The 15617-nt window shown below is 40.8% G+C and overlaps 1 protein-coding gene across 4 annotated transcripts in view; it reads left to right on the top strand.

Annotated features, from left to right (window-relative positions):
• Window positions 1–15617, top strand: part of ENY2 (ENY2 transcription and export complex 2 subunit) — a 363037-nt gene that overhangs the window by 27140 nt on the left and 320280 nt on the right. Inside the window, exon 2 of one of the 4 annotated variants that reach the window (XM_044065755.1) lies at window positions 5362–5460. The exons of 2 other annotated variants lie outside the window; for them this stretch is intronic. The gene's annotated coding sequence lies outside the window, so the exon portion shown is untranslated. Of the gene's footprint in view, window positions 1–5361; window positions 5463–15617 lie in introns of all 4 variants that reach the window. One more of the 4 variants, XM_044065756.1, reaches the window with a different exon arrangement.

Genomic DNA, 15617 nt, shown 5'->3' with positions numbered 1-15617 from the left:
ACATACCCTTTCAGAACCCACCACTGTAAAAGCCTTAATTGGTTAGAACTGCCACATTAACTAACGTATACAAAACTTGCAACCTATAAAGTTATCCAGCATCCATCTGTCTGTCCAGTACTGTAAAACATTCTAAAAAACTGTTTCCAGTCACTCTTTGTAATCCAGTGACCAAAAATTCCTATCAGTATACAAACCTAGCAAATCTGCTGGGCATTGTCTATACTCGTACAAGGGTGGTAAGTCCTGGAACTCCTTACCTGTATCCATTATGTGTATAACCTCGATCATCACTGAAAGACTTACTAGCTAAAATCTGGCTCTGTTCTTGCTCAAAACCAGGATAAACTATATCCCAAAATGTGAATAAGTACCTTTTTATTCCTTATACCTCCTTATTTTCTCTTCTTCACTTACTTCCTTACTGTTATCCAATTCTCTTCCCTGACTTTCTCTCTAAATATAAGTTTTTTTTCCCCTCATTCACCTCATATTGCAATTCCCATTTGTATTAGACCAACTTGCCTTTAATTTCTCTGTAAACTGTGGACAATTTCTCTAAATATTAAATGATAGTTGTATACCTTTTATCTATTCTTAACCAATGTTTTTATATTTTGTTATAATTATTTAAACTGCATATACTTTTGTTGTATATTTGAAGATTGTAAAATTATTGTTCTGAAAATGTTCTCCAATAATTTGGAGCTTTTCTCCCCAGGCCTCTGCCAAAAATGGGCTTCTAGCTAGTTTGACTCTCCAGGTAGTCAAATGTCAATAAATAATGGAGACAAGAAAGCCTGCTACTAGAATGTCGTATATTAGCAAATAGGGAAGGTTTACCAGTTGGTGCCGACAACATAACCAGCACCCATTCAGGGCTAGTCCTCTGGATTTATAGTATATGTGAGTTACTGTCCTATTGCTTTTCTTTTTCCTCTATCAAAGTTCATTTATCGGCCATTTCAGCATGTCTGTCCATGGATCCTCCTCTTTCAAGGCAGTCGCATGTCAGACTGTTCTTGAAAGGGGTTTTGCATAAGAACCCTCCAAGTAAACCTGTGCCCCCCCCCTTGGGATCTTAATTTTGTGTTAGAGAAATTAACACTTGCTCCATTTAAACCAACAAATCTGGCAGACTTGAGGTTCTTAACATTTTAAAATACTTTTATTGATTGCTCGGACCTTTGCAAGAAGGGTATCTGAGTTGCAAGCTCTTATAGTGAGTCAACACTACCTCATTTTCCACAAGGGCAAGGTTTATTTGAGAACTAATCCTTCTTGTATGCCTAAAGTGGAATCAGTCAAACTAAACGCCTCCTTGTTTTCCTTCCTGATCTTAAAAATGAGGGAGAAAGGGTACTCCATACTTTGGATGTTCACAGACAACTCTGGTACTATCTTGACAGAACAAAATCTTTGAGATTATTGGATCGGTTGTTCATTTCTTGTGAAGGTAAGAAGGGACAGCCAGTGTCAAAGCAGACTATTTCCACATGGTTGTCTATTACTATTACCTTTTCTGATACTCACCTTGACAAATGTATTCCAGACAGGGGCAAGGCCCACTCTACAAGGACCTTGGCTTCTTATATGGCTTTTTAGAAAGGGTTGGATTCTAGAAGTGTTCAAGAAGCTGTTACCTGGTCCTCATGTACATACTTTTATAAAACACTACAAACTAGATTTCTTCTCTAGGTCTAGATCATGCTTTATTAGGACCATTCTCCGGGAGCTCCTGGACCCTCCTCCTTCTACCTTCCAAATGTAATCTATCCATATTGCAAAGGCTACTTCAACAGTGAGCAATATGAAGAGCACGGTACAGTTGGGTAAGTTGACCTTACCATAATGGTAGATGATGGAATGATCACTGCTACAGTAGCCGCTCCCTCCCTCCATCCCCCTTAATTTTTATACCAGGGTGTGGGCTTGTTTATTTAGTTAATTAGTTTTTGTTATTCCTAGTCTTGTCCATTCAGAGCTTAGCCTTCCTGTCTGCTGGCCCAAAAGCTCTAAAGGGCTTCACAGAGTTTTAGTATGCTCTGTTCAATCCTGACAGTTTAGGCACATGTAACATGCCCTGAAGCTTTAGAAGCTGGTCAGCTGTTATATCCTTGACATGATATAACCTGTATAGCTAAAGCTACTGCAGCAGTGATTAATATGAAGAACTTTTAACCATGGCAATAATACAGTAGTGCAAAAATCTTACCATAACAGTAGATGTTCTCTTCACTGTTTCAGTATTCTTGAAAGAGGGGATGTCCCATCCCGGAAAGCCCAGTGCTTGGCCAGTATGATAAAGCTTGAAAATAATCTTGTTTGCTCCCTACGTCACTTGTATGCTCTTTGTACAGAATGTAGAGCATAAAAGGGGAGTACAGATGCAACTACCCAAAACTGAATTAACCTAGAAGAGAACAATCATCACAGAACAAAGGAGTCCGTACACATCCAGAAGGAAAAAATGTAGAATAAAGAAGAGGGGGTTGAAGGGAGGGAGCGAATACTGCAACAGTGAGGAGAAGGACATCAACTTTTATGGTAAGATTTTACACAACCATACTATGTCCTTCCATATAACTGTTGCAGTATTCTTGAAAGAAGGGAGAGTGAAAAAGCTCAAAAATTAGAATGGGAGATGGAAGGCTGAGAAGAGCCCTCAACAAACCCACATAAAATGGTTTCAACAAAACCTGCTCTGGTCCTAGAAATCCTATCCAACTTATAATGCTTAGTAAAGGTGTGTACTGAAGATCAAGTAGCAGCTTCAAGGATGGAAGTGATGTCCAACCCCTTGAAGAAGGCGCCAGAAGAGGCAACAGCCCTAGTTGAATGAGCTCTTACAGAAGCAGACAGAGACTTGCCAAGAAAAGAATAACAAAAAGAAATGGCCTTAGATATCCAGAAGGAGATGGTTTGCTTAAAAATAGCCAAACCAAAGACCTGGGATGAAAGGAAACAAAAAGCTGATCAGACTTATGAATATCCCTAGGTTTATCCAAATACTACCTGAGCTGTCTGTGCAAATCCAAGGTATGCAGGACCCTCTCAGTAGCAGACTGAGGGAAGGGGAAAGAAGGGAGATATACCAACTGATTTAAGGACAACTCCTTGAACACCTTCGGCATAAAAGAAGGATTAGTATGAAGGGGCATCCTGTCCCTGTGAAAAAAAGGAGGAATGGCCATAAGGACCTGGAGCTCACAATCTGAGCAGAAGTAAGAGCCAGCAACAAAACAGTCTTCCAGGTACAGTGATGTAGCGTAGCAGAAACTGCAGGCTCAAAGGGAGCCTGAGTCAGTTTTGCCAAAACAAAATTAAGGTCCCAAGGAGGAGGAATAGGTTTTCTTAGAGGCTTAATATGTGGGATGCCCTTAAGAAATTGTTTCATCTCAAAATGAGAAGTCAGAGGAGCACTCGAGGGCAAACCAGCAGAAATGGCTGACAAATGGGCCTTCACAGAAGACTAGGCCAAGCCAGACTGGAGCAACTCGCACAAATAAGAGAGGACCAGATGACCCCCAGTCCTGGTTATGAGCATGGCTGGCACCAGACTGAAAACTTCTTCCATGTGGACATAAAAGATTTTCTGATTGACAGTTTCCTTACCTCCTGTAAAACCCTGAGCACGTCCTCAGAAAAGAGGTGCCGGAAAAGGATCAAAACCCTATCACCCACAATGTCTGTTACAGAGTGGACAAGTGGGGATGGATGAGAGCCCCTTGTCCTGTGTGAGGAGATCGAACCGATGAGGTAACTTGTGGTGATTATTCCTGGCCAGATGCATTGAGGGGGAACCAGTGTTGTCACTAACAAGATTTTTGGGGAGTCCAGCTGAATCTTCTGGAGGACTTTTAGAAGTACAGGAAGAGGAAGGAAAGCCTAAAAAAAACCCTTCCATAGAAAAGATAGGGCATCCGTTTTCCAGGCCAGATGGCATGGCACTCTGGAAGAGGAGAGGAAGCTGCCTGTTCAGAGGAGAAGCAGAAAGATCTATCTGAGGAATACCACGCTGATGGGTAAGTCCAGAAACACCTATCTGAAGCATCCATTCATGAGCCCGTGTGTTGGACCTGCTCAGAGAGTCTGCCACAAGATTGTCCTCTGATGAAATGTGTAATGCCTGAAGAATTAACTGATAACTGAGAGCCCTTATGCAGAGGCGGTAAAATTTTGTGCCTCCCTGCTTGTTGACATGCCATATCACTATAGTTCTGCCTGTATACACCTTCAAGGGGCTTAGAGAAAACATGGGGTAAAAAGTCTGAAGGGCCGGAATCAGAGCCCTCATCTCTTCAGTGTTGATATGGTCTGGTTTCTGATGGGAAGGCCAGAGACCCTAAACTTTAAGGTGACCAAGAGTTGCCCCCCACCCCATGTCTGAGGCATTGGTGAACAGCACTTGAGAAGGGACCGGAGACTGAAAGGGCTGGCCTGAGTTTTGAGTGAACTGTCGACTCCACCACTCAGATTCCTTCTTGAGACAGAGATGGAGAGGTACACCGAAAGTCAGAGGGTGATGATGCTGCAGCCAAACAGACTTGAGGTACCACTGCACATTCCGCATATGCAATCTGGTAAGAGGAAGCATTGGAATAGAAGAGGCCATGAATCCCAGGGCCCAAAGAAGCTTAGTAGCGTAAGAAGCAATGAGCTCTATTTCTAGTGTTTTATATTTCTGTCAAGTGGTGCATGTTGCTGTAAGTCTTGACTATGAAGAGGATCAATTTAGAGCCTTGAAACAGGCCTGGTTAATGGCTGGGGATTCCTAAGTGGAGTTGTGATATTTTGAATTACTGTTAATAATAGTAGAAAACTGGGGGGGGGGGGGGGACACACACAAACTGATTCCAAAAGCAGTTAGGAGGAGCACTGACTTAAAACAAGATACAGCATTTTGAAACATCTGCACAGACCCGGGTGCTTAACACAGTTCTTTCTTTAAAAAGAAAGAATGTTAGCAGCAGTGTACTAATTTGAGCTGTGCTATTTTGCACAGCTATTATGGCAGCAAAGAATTTGAATAATTTAAAAGTGTTTGTATAGCTATTACAACAGCAAAGAATTTTAAAAGGAGCACATTTTGGGTATTACAGTGGAAGCTTGGCATAAAGTAAGATACACTATCTGACAAACTTTATTCTAAGATGTCTGACTGGATGTGTGGAGGATCCTGATTGAAGCTATGATATTTTGTATTGCCATTTGTAAAACTACAGAATTGGGTGGGGGGGGGGGTATTATAATGGAGGAGTGACCAAGCAAGATCCAGCAAAGCAAGCCCTAAAAGCAATGCACTTTGCAAGTTGCAAGCTTTAACTAGTCCAAAGGCTGATTTTTATTGCTGCTTTCTAGATACCACAATGTGTTGAGTGTTTTTGCTGTTGGAGAGAGTTCAGACCATTCTTGAAACTATGCCAGTCCTCCTACTGCTTTTGTCAAGTTCCACAGCAGGTAAGTGCTTAAGAGCCTTGAGCTTCATGACAGTTACAATTTCTGTGGTATTGCCTGCCATTTTTAGTGATCTAGGTATTCAGGAACTGTTTGTCTGCCTCAACTATTTGTTTGTTTACTCACATATGTTAACTTGGCTAGAACACTGATTCATGTGGATCTTTTTCAGACTCAACTTGGGACCACTGCCTGGTAAAGTGATTACTCACACAGTAGGTAAATAAGGACAGAGAGAATCAAACCCTTGACTATAGGAAGCAGTTTAACAGCTCATAACCTTAATACTCTGCACTAATTGTCAACTTAAACTTGGCAAATGCATAAACATTAAAACTTTCCAAACTTGTTATAGCGGTGATGGAATTCACAAATCTCCAAACTAGAGTCATAAGGACAAAAGGGTTCCAAGAGACAACATTCACAATACATGTCTTTCTTTGCCTTTGGTTGCGGTGGTGGAGGGATATTTCAGAGAGCACTTTAAATAGATGTCGCTATACTAGTGATGAGGGCAGTCCTATTCTCCCTTCAGACCCTTCAAAATTACCTTCCCAGAGGAGTGTAGTTTGATTTATTTAGACAGTGTGGTTGTCCTAAGGTGTTTCAGTAAGCAAAGAGGAACTCATTCATAGCCCTTGTGCAGGGAAACCATGAGAATTGACAGTGGGCAGTGCAGTCGTGTTGATTCTAAATAATTTCTCATATTCTTGAAGTTGCCAGTTTTTGTTGTCTCACGAGTGGTCCAGTGGTCTAAAAGTTGCCAGTTAGTTTTCCAGGAAGTGGGGTAAGACTGTGTGTGTGTGTGTGTGTGTGTGTGTGTGTGTGTGTGTGTGTGTGTGTGTGTGTGTGTGTGTGTGTGTACGCGCAACCGTGGACTGTGAACTGAGACACTCAACCATCAGGCATTTCTTAAACACTGTGTCTTAGCCTGACTCCCGTTGCAATTCAGGAAGCATTTTTAAGCCTTAATTACTCTGTCCTCTGCTATTTGAGATTGTGTTGTACTGTTTACGTTGTTTTTTTCTGTTCTTACTGGTTTTGCTGCTAAAAGCCATGAAACTGCCTCTGCACACATGAGCTGACCTTGTCACCAGTCTGGAACATACTTTTATACTTCATTGTTGATTGACTAATATAGGGAACACAATCTCTGGTTACAGCATTTGCTTGCTTGCTTGCTGCTGATAGTTTTTTGCTTTTTGATTAAGAAGATATGTTTCTTCATTAAAATGTGTCCGCTAGTGTTCAGTACTAGATGATAATCTTTGGGCTCTATAAATATTGTCATTTAACCATTGGTCGTTATCCTATGCCTGTTAGATTAGATAGATCAGCCAGTTAATTGCACTGTTGACACTGAGTAATCAGCAGTTATTTTGAATTTGCAGTGTAATTTAGAGGACTATGATTGTGAGTCTCACAATAATGAGAGTATAATAGCAAGTGTGAGGCACATATACTAACCCTGGGAGAGAGCAGTACCCTTGCAGTCTTGTAGGACTTGAACTGAAGAAGCCTCCTAACAGTGGTGACTTCATGTGGGGGCCTCATTCAGCAGCCAGGATTCAAACGAATGTTCACACACCTTAACACAGCTTTTGTTATAGTGCCTTATCACAACACTTTGTAAAACAGATAAAATTCAAACAAGCAAATGTTGGATAATTAAACTTTAAGAAAACAGCCAAGTAAATTCTAGAAAAAAATACATTTTAGTTAATGCAGATGTAGAAAATACTAGTTAAGATCAGCATTTGTCTCCATAGGAATTTTTGCACCCTTGATAGAATTTCTCTGTGGGAATGAAAGCATATAACGTGGATAAAACCTAGGTGCTAGAATTTACTGCTGGAGACCTGTACTTGGTGAACTACATTTTTTTCACTTTATTTTTCATATCCATTTACAGTTACTGTGCACTCTCCATGCAAGGTACAATATTTTTGTGCCAGTATTTCACTGCTTCTCCTTAGTGTTCTAGTTGCTTTCACCACCATCCCCTTTTGACTGGTATTAACTTGTGACCTCCTTCCATTCTTCTCTTTCTTTTTCTCCTACCCACTATTGTTAAATATTATAATATTTGGAAAATAAAAATTGTTTTGAGAAAAAAGTCTCTTGTTTTCCAGTTTCTGGCTATTGCATTCTTCATCTGTGTTGCCACTAGTCTTACTGCCCACATGTCTTTTTCCTACCAACCCTTTTCTTTGTTCCCCCCTACCCCACATGTGGAATTCCCAGGAGTTTTGTCCCTGTTTTTCATATATCGTCTTCTAGATTTCAAGAGCTCCTCAGTAGATCTTTTATGCTAAGGTATGTTTACAAAACATGTTTCATGCCTGTCCTGTTGTGCATCTCCAGCATCTTGAGTTTGCTTTCCTTTCCTCTGTATGTAATCTTCGTGTGAGATACCTCCTGGGATTCAGAAAAGCCTACACTAAGTGTGCACTGTTCTGAGTTAACAGACAACATAAGCATAACTCACACATTCTTCCTCCTAATTTTAGTTTTCCTACTGATTTTCTTGCAGCTTTAAATACTGAGGGGGATTCACAAAGGTTACCACAAAGTGTAGACTACATGTACACTTGCTATAATCTTTGTGAGTGACTAGAAAGCACAAAAGATGTGGTATGGATGTTCTTAAATACAAAGTGTGTACACTTAGTGTAGGTGTTGTTGAATCTGGCCCCCACCGTCTTTCCTGTCTCCCACCCATGTATTTTCTGCATATCTGTTCTTCGAGAACTTTTCATGATTCCATTTCACAGCTCTGCATGATTTTTTCTTCTTCTATCCTTTCCTTATCTCTTTTCTTTGTGGCTTCCCCCACCTTCTCCATCAGGTCTTCATAAGTCTTTCTGCTGTTACATTTCTCGCATGGGGCTCTTTGTCTTGTTTTTCTTTTACATGTTTTTGCTTCCTTCCTCTTATTCCACTCAGTCTGGTGTATGTCCACCATTCTTTTTGTGGTGACACAAATTCCTGTAGGGCTTTGAATGCTGTCTGTCCTCCTGCCCCATCTTTGTTGGCCCCTGTTCTCCTTTTATCCTCTTACCTTTCCATTTTTCTACTTGTTTCTTCCATGCAAAAGTGCCCCCAATCTATTTACTACCATGTCTCTTTTTTGTCCTTTATCATTTTGCCTCATCTCTCTAGTGCCTCCTCATTCATTCTTTTATATTTTCCCTCTGTCTTATTTGCCATCCCTCTTCTTGCCCCTTACTCTCTATCCACCTAAGCAGGTTGTATACTAAGGCCTGTGTGGAAGTTCCCAGCCCATCTTTCTATTCAGTCTTGGTTTGTTTTTTGAGAGCTTTCTCTAGCTCCCTGTCCACATAATTTTTATTAGTTTGTCTCAATTTGGGTACATTGGCAGTTTTCTTAGTACACTGTCTGTAACTGGGACAATTATATTTGTAATAGCATTGATTCTGTTTTATGACCTCCCCTCTCCAGTATCTCCTATATTTTCTCTCTCTCTCCCCTTCTCCATATTCTTTTATATTCTGTCAGTTAAGCGGGTACTCTGATGTTTGGGATTTTCCCTTTTTTAAATGTGTCTGACTCCTGCCCATTCCTTTTGCTTCTCCTATCCTTATGACAACTTTCTTTTTATGGGTCCCATCTAAGCCCAGATGTCTTCTCAAACCTTGAAGAAAAAATTGCATTATTTCCTCTACGACCATCTCAATGTTCTCCAACATAAGCATGCGGTCATTTGCATACATTAGGAAGCCTGACTGTGCAACTATTTTTTCCTGTAGTTTTGCTAGCTTTTTCCTTAATTTCAGTTGCCATCACTTATATGACTACTGTGAAGAACCATGAGGAGAAGGGAAGTCACCCCTGATCATTATTAGTAAAAAAAATACGAGCACTCATAAAATCAACTAAGGCCAATTTTGAGAGAAAAATTGCCATGGATTCAAAGGACAATCATAAGGGTTTTTTCAGCTATATTAGGAACCTGGGTGGAAACTCCCAGACATGCTCAGAATTAGTCCAAAATGATACAAAAATCACTGAACCCACAGACATTGCCAACATACTGGCAGACAGGTTCAGTGCAAACCCCCCCCTCTCCCCCCCCCTAAAGGAGAGATAACTATCCCAGCGGAGTGTAGCCTCCCAGACATCTCAAATGCGCAGGTGAAAGCTGCTCTCTCTAAAGCTAAAAACACAGCATCAATGGGACCGGATGGTGTCCCCGGCTGTGTGCTACACGAGCTAAATGAGGAATTAAACCCGCACATAAGGCAGCTGTTTAATCTCAGCCTTATCACAGGATATGTGCCCAAGGAGTGGCGTACGGCAACTGTGGTCCCACTCCACAAAGGCGGTGCCTCTACGGACCCTGGTAATTACCGCATAAGCTTAACAAGTCTAGTCTGCAAAGCTATGGAGAGGATCATAATGGAGCTCATAAACAAAGATATAGGGGACTTGCAGACATTGGACCCGACCCAGTTTGGCTTCGTCAAGGGCAGATCATGCCTTTTGAACTTGGTCGACTTCTTCGAAACAGTCACCAAGGCCATTGATGAGGGAAAGGCAGTCCATACAGCCTACCTTGACCTTGCAAAGGCTTTCGACACAATACCCCACTCGGGTATTGTAGAAAAACTTACCAGCTTAAATGTAAACCCATATGTCACAAGATGGGTTGCAAACTGGCTTAAGGACAGAACCCACAGGGTTAGAGTTGCTGGCTCTATGTCAGACTTCAAGCTGGTCACAAGTGGTGTCCCACAGGGCTCTGTCCTTGGCCCCCTATTGTTCAGCATCTACTTCTCAGAAGTACAGGCCACTGGGAGGACTTTGGCTGACAAAGTTTGCAGATGACTGCAAACTGGGCGCCATAGTGGAAAGTGTATCGGACACGGATATCCTTCAGAAGGGACTCACGGAAACAGATAGCTGGTGCCAGAGCCATGGCCTGAAGTTAAACGCCAAAAAATGTATAGTCATACCCTTCGGGAAAAACAAGGTAACCCCAAGCTACCATGTAGGTGGCAATCCACTAAGCACAGAAGAGGTTATCAGGGAACTGGGGACCCAGGTTGACAGTGGCCTTTCTTTTGACACTCACGTTGCTAAAGTGGTTAGAAAGACCTTCTACATTGCCCACCTGATCATGAAGGGATTCACATCCAGATCTAGTGAGGTCATTGTTCCCCTGTACTCTTCACTTATCAGACCAATGATCGAGTACAATGCCCCATTTGGGATGTATCTCACCCGACATCTGCAGCAATTGGAGAGACCCCAAAAGTTCCTCACCAAAAGGATAAAGGGACTCCAAAATCTGTCATATGCTGCCAGATTGAAGAAACTCCAGCTCTATTCAGTCGCATACCGTCTGCTCAGAGGTGACATGTGCCTGACAAACAAGGCCATGTCCAACCCGGAATTAATGGACATGCTCCACCTCAAAAAATCCAAATCCACCAAAACCACTAGAGCAAGCGACTTAAACCTTAGCACAGATATAAATAGGACATGCTGGAGGGATAGATTTATCACTCAGAGACTCCCTGTGCTGTGGAATAAAATCCCGGTCCATGTGAGGCAGAGCACCTCGCTGGCTCTGTTCAAGAGAAATCTTGACCTGTGGATGGGAGATCGTAGGTTTACCCCGGGAATCATCTCTGTGTCACTGCTGGACAGAGGTACAACAAACTAATGGGCACAGTATTTTTTCATATAAGGGGTGGCGTAAGCCACAAAACTTTGGGCCAGGCTTATAAATGCCTTAGGGCAGATAGCCTAGTATAAACCTATGAGAGATGGCATCCTTGCCTGCTCCTCCTACTTACTTTTAGTGCCTCTTCTGTTTGCTATTAACTCTACTTATGGCTCATTGTAAATTGCCTTTATTAGTCTTATGACATTTCACCCGTTTATCTTTTTCTAGTATTTCTCAGAAGGTTTTCCATCTGACTGTGTCAAAAATATTTTGTAGGTCATAAAGGGCCATCCCTGCCTGCATTTCCACCTTTTGTTCTTCTGTGTCCCTAAACTATGTTAGGACCCACAAATTCATTTCTGCTCTTACTTCTTTCACAAAACCATTCTGCCCTATTTATCCTACTGCTTCTGCAAAGATAAATTTGAAGGACATATTGCAAGCATAATCTTTTCTGCCCGTATGCTTAGAAGGAAGTTGTCATGAGTGGCACGGAAGGGATTTAAGGAAGAAAAAATTTCCCAACTTTGTAGTGATTGCAGCTGCGAGGTCTTTATCACAAGCCTGCAACAGGCTTTGGTAAAGGTATTAAGAGGGATCTTTGGAAGATGCACCACATGATCGAGTTTTAGGAGGAGGTTTCAAGTTCGAAAGGGAAGAGCCTGACTGGTCTGAAGGACATTTTTTAACCTGCTCTTTATTGCTTTTCTTACGGGTTTGAGCCACAGATGCCATATCCGATGATGATGATGGCATTAATCCCCTTAATATTAATTTATTCTGCCAGTCAAAAGGGCCCTAGGGTTAAAGCTCTTGCATATGTCACATAGAGTTTAAATACTCATGGCCTAAGCAATACACACACGCAACTTGTGTGCATCTGACAAGGGGATTTTATGGCCGTAAAATGGGAAAGAAAAGTTTTATGTTTTATTTTTTTTTAGCTATGGGGAAAAAAATCTCAACAATGGTAATAATAGAAAACTACCGAGAAGGTAGAGGGACAGAAGTAATTACCAGCAGTGGTAATTAAGGGAATACACTTTACACTACTCATGAAAATATAAGAAACACTTGAGAGCTAACAGCAGTCAACATATAAATGCGGAAACGGCAAATGAGATCTGGGGTTTGGTAAGGGACTAATGCTTTATAGGTAAGAGAGGAGCTCGATGGCTTTTGATGTTCCACAAGCTGAAAAAAGTGGAAGAGTCAGATCTAAACCCAACAGTTAAGGAAGAATGAAAATGGACAACTCCGATGGAATGTTATGGTGAGTACATAACTTCTTTATATATTGGGCTGCACAGTGGTATAGCGGATAGCATTGTCACCTCACAGACTAAATTGGCTATGGGTGTGTGCGTGTGGTATGGAAGAAAAGCTGCAGGAAGACTAGCCACTTGGTTGTAGGTGATTGTCACTGTTGGAAGTGACAACCTGACCCCATGTGCAAAACTAGGAAAAGGGGTTGTGGATGGATGTGTGTGCTTAAGATAGTTATTTTGACATACGCCCTTATCTATCAAAATACTGAAACTCAAAACATCAAAAAAGAAAAACTTTTTTATGCAAGGGGAAATCCCCTCTGCACCACCCTCACCTCCTACAACTTGAGCATCCCAGAGCTGGTATATATAACAGTGAATAAGGGCAAATAAATGTTTTAGATATTTTGGGTCTGAAATAGCTTTTAAATACTTTTATCTTTAGCTGAAACAAATGTTACCCGTGATATACAGACAAATAAACAGGTATATAGTGACATGCTGAATGAGTAAATGTTTACTGTACGTATAAGAACAGGGCAAAGTTACTGGTGTATGGGACCATCCTCACATAATGTTAGTCTGAAAAGTGATTTGTATTAGGTAATAAATTGCCAGTTCCTGCTGCATAAAAGAAGGGTCCCTGTTCAGGGGAATTCAGAAGTTAGTTCCTGTTGTGGAAGATTAACAAAAAGATAAGCAGGAGCATGTAGAAACTGGAAGCATGAGGTAAGATAGCCGGGGCCTGGTGTGGAAGCAGTGCTTGGTGGAAGTACCTGTTCAGAGGTGGAATCTGGGTCTGGAAGAAATCTGCAGGCTTGAACCCCCATGCACCTGAACTGTGCTTCTGAAGGAAGGGCTGAACAAGACTGCCTATGGTGGTGAAAAACAAATTTTTCCTTGAATTAATGATACATATATGTATATTTGTCTATATGTACATAGTCATGAAAATATACTTAAAAGCATTTATATAAATCTATATCATAAATGGCCAACACAGAAAAGGTTGACCAAAGCATGATAAGCATTCATGTCACTGACAACCAACATACCTGAAAACCAGTAGATAACATGAATTTTTTTTTCTGGTCTACAAACTTTAACCCTGCCAAACTATTCAGACCAGATTTGTCTGAAGACTGGTAATGTTGTGGATAGGAGTTTTCTAAAGTAACGTGTACTGTTAGGATCGGGGTTATGGTTATCCTTCTTTACAACGGTGGAACAGGGGAGCCACCCCCACCCCACCTTAGTAATGTATGTTAACTCTGACCATACACTTGCCCTAGTAAAACCCTTTCCTTACCACTAACAGAAGACATGATAGCTTTGACACTCACTATACACACACACATACAAATGCACATGCAACACTAAGTTTATTCCCATTAATTAATCGGCATATACTCGCACTAACACACTGACCCCTAAACAGCCAGTTACCGTTGTCAAGAAAATACACAGTTGACTAAAACACATATCGCAAAAACACATCAAAATGCTGGAAAAGGCTGAAAAAACGACCAAACAGTCCAGATGGAATAAAATATCTTTTACTGATGTTTCCTGGTACCTCGGCTCAAAATCCTTTCAAGGAAGTCATTTTACATCAAGATTTGCAACATATTTATATATGCATCAATTAAACGTAATTACATTTATTCAGTTAGGGAAAGCCCATTAGCAATTGTTAAATCATTTTTACTCTAACCTTGTCCATCCAAAGATTTATTGCATTAATGACATTTTGTTGATACATAAATACACCATGAAGCTTGTGTGCGATGCCTTCATTCTGCTATTGCATCTTACTCAACATTTAGTAACACCCTACCATAACCATATCAAATGTCAATTATAATATTAAAATATTCCAACAATGATGGGACACATGGGGAGGCATATTGAATGTGCATCCAATACTAGTCCTAAATTATTACAATTAACAATGACTAAATAATAGTTTAGCACCATACATTTATGACCAGTCGGACCAAAAACAAAGTACTGTGAGTCTAATGATGTATATGGGGAGACACCATACATACCCCCGAGAATGAGCAACCAATATAAAAATATCAGTTAAACCATGTCACATTTTCTTGAAAGATAGACCCAACATGAAAAATCAACTAACACATCACACTTTTTTTATTAACAAATATTAGTATTGATTTCCTGGTTCAAACCATTGGGAACTAGCATGCTATACTTTAATGATAAATTTAGTGTCCAACCTTAATAATTCAGTCAAAGAGCTCACCCCATCTATTGAATGGTTTAGCCAAAACACTAAAGAATAGGCTGGCATCGGAACCAGCATGAACCAACTGGAAGTGTTCTGCCACTGGATTTTCCATTCTACCATGTCTAATGTCACCTAAATGTTCCAATATATGATTTTTAACCATCCTCTTTGTTTGGCCAATATACCATCTGGCAGGAACACATTCACAGCCAATAATATATACCACCCCACAGGACCTACAGTTGAACAACTCCATAGCCCTATATTTTTTACCATTTATAAGGCTTTTGTCCAAATTATGGACTCTCCTACAAATTTTGCAATGTCCACATGCATAGCATCCCTTAAATCCCTGTGTTTTCTTAGTTTCTTAGCCCTTTCGATGTTCAGCAAGTCTTTCAAATTAGAAAAACGACTCTAGGCAAAAGTAATTTTCCTGGGGAACAATTTCTTAAGAGTTGGCTCATTTGCAGCCGTGGGCCAAAATCTTTCCACTACCATCCTCCTACTATTTGAGAATGGAGAATACTTTGTAACAAAAAATAATTTTTCGTTACTATCCGCATCTCGTGCAGACTCCAAATTGACTGTACTTGCATCTATTACCTCTCGAAACTGGTGCATAAGGAACACCGTACCCAAACCCCCTTTCTGCCTTATCAAGAATGTGTGAACTGTAACCTCTTTTCAACAACTTTTGTCTCGCTTTCAGAAATTCTTCCTTCACAGTACGTTTTTCACAAGTGTTATTGAAAATACGATTGTATTCCCCAAAGGGTAGAGGAGCCAATAAGTGGGGGGGGGGTGCATACTATCAGCTGCTGTCTCTTTAGTGAAAGGCTTGAATGAAATCTTCCAATCACTTGTTACAAAACATTCCAAGTCAAGAAACTGCATTTTCTCCCTATCTGTATGATAAGTGAACTCTAAACCTATGGTGTTTCTCTGA

This window comes from Protopterus annectens, chromosome 3.part0 (genome assembly GCF_019279795.1).
Source record: "Protopterus annectens isolate FY-2018-M chromosome 3.part0, PAN1.0, whole genome shotgun sequence".
NCBI classification, from domain to species: domain Eukaryota; kingdom Metazoa; phylum Chordata; order Ceratodontiformes; family Protopteridae; genus Protopterus; species Protopterus annectens.
This window is presented reverse-complemented; position numbering and strand designations above follow the sequence as displayed.